Raw genomic sequence first — 7,438 nt, forward strand, 5'->3', positions numbered from 1 at the left:
CCACGATCTCTGCCCTTCGTGACACTATCTCGCCGAAGGAATCGGCCTCAAAACCGGCGTAAATGTTATTCGAAGGCAACAGCGATTTTTTGTTTATAGCGTTTAGCGTTATAGACAGTCTTATTTGCGTTAATCTAATAAAGGGGGGTTTAGCACCGCCGGGATGGTGCTGATGTACAAATCCTCCAAGAGTGTTAAGACTGTAGGACATCATTTAAGCAACGGTTTGCCGTTTTGAGTTTCACCTTCTGTAAATTTAACTCACAGAAGTCGTAATAAACGACCGTTAGTTACAGCTAGTCAGTTTAACCGTCGTCACGTGTTTGTGAAGTAAATTGAATGTTAATAATTGAGACAGAAATTTGTTTTCACTACTTTGAATTTACTTTAGTGGTTAGAGGTAGGTGAGGAGGAAATTGTACAAAAAACGGGTAAAGTTGGGGGGTTTTTGTAACACCACACGACCGCTGGCTGTGATTTTGTACACTTCCGTCGTAATGCAGTGAACACTCACAAACTCACACACACACTTATTGGTGTCGCGTCTTACTCTGGATCGAAGAAAGACAAGACTCGAAGCTACGAGTGAAAGAACTAAACTTACATGAAACTTCCGTTGGGTTGCTTTAAAGTCAAGCTTCAGTTTAAGATTCACCCTGTGATAGAAACATGTGATGGAGCATTACTAACCTGACTCAGATGGTTCACCAAACCATCTAGGAAAGCTCCATTGGAAGCCATTTGGAAAGGGCAGGCACTTTCAATCTGTCTATCACCTTCTATCATGGGCCACTTCTGATTGGTTAACAATGGCTGGTGCATGTGGAGCACAGCACTTCTGATTGGTGTGGATGACTGACACACAAGAATAATTTTTGAGTAAAGGATGTGTGTACTTTTGAAAGTTGATTAATCGTTCAGCCCTACATTGTGGTCATCTGAAACAAAGCCAATTTGGCATTAAGAAGGTTTGTGTGCAACAGATTTAGTACTAAAGTATACAGCTTTTAAAACAAATACATTATTTGCATAAAAAGTTCTGTTGATTCACATCTTCGCCATCCTGCATTTGAAATGTTTTAAGCTCTATTTTGGAAAAAACCTGGACATTTTAGCACAATTAATGGTGAAATAAATCAAGCAAGCAGCATCAGCGACAAAAAGGGGGCCGCTTCTTAATGTCGAGGAGGCTTGCTTGGTAGCACATGTATGCTCGGCATTTAAACAGTCCTTCGGTGCCACTCGATATACTTGAAATAGTGGCTCTGCAGCAGCTTTACTCGACATTGAGAAACACCCAAAGTGTGTGCTCAAGCTAACAGGCAAACCAGAATGATTGTTCTTGTGTTGAAGTATTAAATATAATCACTTCTGTTGATACAGTATGGTCAATTAGGATTTTTTTGTTGGCGAAACCAGAAGTACATACAAACAAGATTCACAAATTAACTATTTCTGCATTCGATTTTTTGGGTGAAATACGTGCTTACAAGTTTTAGCAGATTTTATTTTTACTTAACATGGAATTAATAAAAGTAGAAAAAGCGAACATTATCCTATCCGTCATCATCTCAATAAATCAATCTATCCTTGAAGACTCACCGGATGTTACAGTAGATACACATCAACGTCTCAATAAGCCCCTCATTCCATGCCAACGCACATTTGCTGGCAATCATTTTTGCGCCAAAAGGGATCGAAAGCTAACCTTCACACATCTTGGGGGCAACTAGAAATGCTGGAAGACTGTCGTGTGAAGTGTAATGATGATACTTTGTGCAGTTTCAATAGAGAGGCGAAGTCCCTCCCTTTCTTTAATAACTGTAACATATACCGGGCTGCTAAATCCTAAGAACTGCTACAGGATTTGATTTGTAGATTTGATTTGTTTTTGATCCGTATTTTTGAAAATTATTTAACTTTTTTAGTTTTTATCTTTTTTTAGCATATTGGTTATTGTTTATTATATTATAACTTAGTACTTTTTTAGCATATTGTTGTGTTGTTTGTTTATTATATTGTAACTTAGTACTTTAACGCATTTCAGATATGCAACACTAAGCTGTCTGTGGCTCTTTCCTGCTGTAACGCTGCAAATTTCCCCTCTGTGGGACGAATAAAGGTATTCTGATTCTGATTCTGATTCCGGGGGACCTCCATGGGACCTTATTTTGGAAAAAGTATGTATTGAAGTCAATGGCGAGAGAAAGATTATCTTTCGATCCCGTTTGAATTGTGCCACGAATTACACATATGATGTCAAAAAAAAAAAAAAATCAAAGAAATTACAACGTGTGGTAAAACTGTGAAGTAACACTTATTTGGTGTGAAACCGCTCAATGAACTACATCTCCCATCTCGCACCACACACCAAGACGGCCGTCACGTTGGCACATTTCACTTCTTTCTTTCAGAATGAGGCGGAAAGTATTAAAAGAGGTGAAAATCACTACAAGTCTGAGCATGTTGAGAGCTGTGCATACACACAAGGGGAGTTAGTCGGTTCATAAGAGCCAGCATGCGGGACCGGGATTCTGGGATTTGTAGTCTTTAGTTGCGTATTTTTCATTGTCTAATATTTCAACAGTTTTACGACAAACTGTGACTTTTCTGACATGGAAATTATTTGTTAAGATTGACAAACATATGTGTAATTTCGTGGCACAATTCAAACGGGATCAAAAGATAATATTTATCTCCCCATTTGACTTCAATACAGACTTTCTCCTAAATAAGGTCCCACGGGTCGGAAGATGGGCGAGACTTCGCCTCTCAATAGACAACTGTTAATAATCTAGATAATATTGGACTTTATTAACACTACCACACATCTTGTTTTGTGTAAATGACCAAACCCTGAAGTTCCTCGCCACTTGTTACGAGGAACACACACATACTGTTCTCCACATCTCAATGTCAGAGTCCTGAAATCTGCACTAGGTTAGAGATGATAAAAAGCACGCTCTCTCTGCATGCAGTCCTTGTTAAAAAAGCCGGAGACGGACTTGTCAGTGTTTCAGAACCACAGCGGTAAAATCCACTTCCTGCTTCACACAATCTCTGCTGCACTAAGGACAGGAAGGACACAGTGGGATATTGTACTGTATGCTATACTGTACTGTTGCATGCTGGATAAATCATCAGATAACTACAGGAAGGTCTGGAATATACCGTGAGATGTGTAACATGAACTGTATCTATGGACGTTTCCACTTAGGAAGTCACAGGTTATGCAAAGGAAGCCGATAACTGAAGTACAAAAGTGCTTTTTTCCAAGGATAGTGCTCCTTCTGAAAGCAACATAACATCATATCAATATCGATCAAAACACAAGTTATCCTTCGGCCATAATGGTGCCTCTCATAATACCTTCGTACGTGTTTTTAAACGACTACAAGATGTTCTGCAGGATGAATGTAAAGGCCAGAGGAGAAATTATGCAACAAGAATCTGACAACATTTTGCCAGCAGGCTTCTACTGTAGAGCAAAATTGGATTTAACTATTTCTGTCACAAGTCGTCCTTCACTCTCGTCCGACGGAGATCCAGCAAAAGTAAACGAAGGAAGATATCATCACATTTCATTAAATAGATCTCTGTGTTCCCTCTGAACAACATTTCATCCAGATGTCAGGAAAAGAGGTTTAACATGTTCCAAGTTATGATTCAATGCGAGCGGGCATAACTACGTGTGCACTGTTTTATAACTAAAGTTATTCTGAATTTAGTTTTCTTGAAATCATTTAGCTGACACGTCAAAATGCTGCACATTGAGGTTTCTTTCTTGACAGTTTCTCAGAATCAGAAATCCTTAATTCGTGCCAGAGTGGGGACATTTAAAGATACAAGCAAACCTTAATACACAAATAAATAGTCATAACTTAACATTCAAGGTAGAGTAGTGTTAGAGTATTTGTTATTCTCGCGTCCCATGGAGAGAAGATTTAAAAGTAAGAGACAATGGAGTCTCTGAGAAAGGTTCAAATGGGTACTTTAATTAAATGGCGCGGTAGTGAATCAGACAGAAGGTAGTGAGGAGAGAAAGGCAGCAGCTTCCTCTCGCAGTGGCGGCTGTGGAGAAGTGCCTGAGGTCGCGTTGTCCTCCTTCAATGGCGGCTGGTGACGTCGTTCTCCCACCTCTTTCTCCAATGTCCGTTATTGCGCATAACAGAGGATTCAGACGTTGTTCATTCAATACATTACTAGACACGCCTTTTCTCCTCATACTCTCTTTCATGATTTTTTATTTAATGCATTTTAACAGCTGTAATGGCGTTTTTGTTAAAGCCGGAAGTCAAGCCGACTGTTGGTACTTCGGGTATCTTTTCCGGAATGGCTTTTCAAAATAAACTTTAACCACAGGCAAATGTTAACCGGAAATATTTTTTAGTTATAAAATTACTGTATGTTTAAACTATCTTATATCATTAAATATTGATTTTAATTTCTAACAGTAGATACTGTAATTAGTGGCATTATATGACTAAGTGCATGTAATTATCTACCAATTATAAAAGAAGTAACTAGTCAAAAGTATTGCAATGTATTTAAGCTTTGCTCCTGTATTAAGTAGTCCAAGAAAATTAGCTGCCAGTAATAAGATATAATGCACATAAGTAGTGTTTTGCACACGGTGAGGTAATAGTTTGTACGGTGGGCTACCAAGGGAAATATATACCGGACTTATTTGACATATTTCTGAAAGAACTTGATAGGAATTCTTCTGTCTAGAAAGAGGTTGCTGATGGATTTATATGCAGATCGGATGACCCTCCACCTGACTCCAAATCAACCTCATAAGATCATCAAATCATTAGGCTACACACTGCAAAGCTTCAATTACCACCAACCACAGGACAGATGGAGGAAGTGGAGCTTCTGGCCAAGAGACAAGTTGTTACAGTACGAACCGAACACACACCGAGGAATTATCTCAGAACCTCATCCTGCACGATTCAATAATCTGCAAAAATGTGCTGCGTTATGGTTGGATGTCCTCGGAGTAGCGTTTCGCTGCGTCAGAGCTTTTGCACCCCAATCTCTGGACGAATCATGCGGGGAGGAATATTTAGAGGGAGGGAGTTTTCCTAAAAGGCACGAGCCACCCGCTGACAACTGCCATTCTTTACCTCCGAAAACCCAGCCCTCACACACATCCTCCCTCGCCTAAACCCAAACAACTGCTCAGCATTAAGGTGTGGATCTGTCATTAGTTAGCTGGGAGAGACCGGTGTTATTGTTCAAGCGAGGGCTGTTTGCACAAGCCATATCTGAGGAGGGAAACGGTACTCCTCTGCGGCTTTCTCCTCTCAGCCACAGTGGATTGGGTTTCCTCTCGCCGCTCCAACCTCTCGTACGGCGCGCTACCATCGGCTAATGCACATATTTTAATCCGCAACAACTCAGGTTGCTGAGAAATGTGTCGAGAGGCATGAAGCTCTGCAGGAATAGTTTTGAGTTGACTTGCTGGTAGAGATGGCAAAAGTACAGACATCCTTTACTCAAGTAGAAGTACAGATACTCATGTTTAAAAATACTCTGGTAAAAGTAGAAGTACTGACTAAACTTCTTTACTCAAGTAAAAGTAAAGAGGCTTTGAAATGTAGGCTACTTCAGTAAAAAGTACCCATAACTAGCAGCTGTTTTAAAGAGTACCTGACCTCCCTTTATATTAATAGAACAATAATGTCATTGTTAGCTAATGAATGTTTCCATGCTGAACAACGGCAACATGACAACGTTTTCATTGGTCCCTCTTCTTTAGAGAAGACCAGGAAATGATGGATACACGGATCGTGTTCAAATCAATAGACACGCAATGACTCTAAATAATAATGATCACGCCACCAAACACTGATTTGAACACGATCCGTGTATCCATCATTTCCTGGTCTTCTCTAAAGAAGANATTTTAAATCCAACACTATCGCCGTTTTAAAAAAAATTTTTTAAATATATTTTATTGACCATTAAAAGTAAAAAATATACAATTACAGAATAAGAAAGGGACAGAAACATATTGCTCACTTTCAGTTTTTATACATTGTATTTTTAAAGAGTGTCAGTATATCAATATTCATTAACTTGCTTTTAGACCCGATGACAGACTTGGATCCATCCCTCCGTATAAACCTAAATGTTGTTTTTGGAAGCACTCTGGTTTCCATTTTAATCCTAAGTGGTAACAACAAGTATTACTGCAGATGTAACGATTTAAGTACATTTCCAAAAATAAAAGCGGATGTATATTTCTACTATAATTGGTGGTTAATTTCCACAGTAGATCAACTCTGATTGCACCTTGATGAAATGATGACCCTTTTCATTTCTGTGTGTTGCTGTGGGATCCGAGGTATTCAGAGCAAGAGTCTGAAGGAAGCATCTCCTGTTGGTGACTCAGCAGCTTTCAGATGGGTGTGATGTGAAATTCTCAGAGGATGGGGAGTGATTAATATCTCCCGCGCGCCGCTGTGTGTCTCCGCTCTGATCTGAGCGTCTGGGCAGCGGGTGTGTGTTGACCCAACGTCATTCTGCTCCTCGTGCTGTTCAAACAACACTTGGAAACGACCGGGAGCAGGATCGCTGCATCTGCCATCCATCATCGACCCTAATTCCACCTCCTCCCCCCTTTCTATCAAGATTCTGTGCTTTCAAATGATCAGCTAAGCAGAAACCTCCCAGATAATCCCGTCCAGAAGCTAGCGAGCAGAGGTGGGAAGTAGTGGAGTACAAATACTTTGTTACCGTACTTAAGTACATCTTTCTGGTATCAGTACTTTACTCCATTTTTCTGACGACTTTTTACTTTGACTTGTTACATTTTGAACCCAAATACCTGTACTTTCTACTTCTTACATTTTGAACCCAAATACCTGTACTTTCTACTTCTCACATGTTGATCTTAAATACCTGTAGGCCTACTTTCTAATTCTCACATTTTCCAAACAGGCTGGTTACTTTAGTCTGAATGTGTGTTTGGTGGCGTGATCATTATTATTTAGAGTCATTGCGTGCCTATTGATTTGAACACGATCCGTGTATCCATCATTTCCTGGTCTTCTCTAAAGAAGAGGGACCAATGAAAACGTTGTCATGTTGCCGTTGTTCAGCATGGAAACATTCATTAGCTAACAATGACATTATTGTTCTATTAATATAAAGGGAGGTCAGGTACTCTTTAAAACAGCTGCTAGGGTACTTTTTACTGAAGTACATTTCAAAGCCTCTTTACTTTGACTTGAGTAAAGAAGTTTAGTCAGTACTTCTACTTTTAACAGAGTAGGCTATTTTTAAACATGAGTAGGCTATCTGTAGCCTACTTCTACTTGAGTAAAGGATGTCTGTACTTTTGCCATCTCTACCAGCAAGTCAACTCTAAACTATTCCTGCAGAGCTTCATGCCTCTCGACACATTTCTCAGCAACCTGAGTTGTTGCGG

Source organism: Notothenia coriiceps, unplaced genomic scaffold, assembly GCF_000735185.1.
Source record: "Notothenia coriiceps isolate Sejong01 unplaced genomic scaffold, NC01 NC01_scaffold00030183, whole genome shotgun sequence".
Taxonomy (NCBI): domain Eukaryota; kingdom Metazoa; phylum Chordata; class Actinopteri; order Perciformes; family Nototheniidae; genus Notothenia; species Notothenia coriiceps.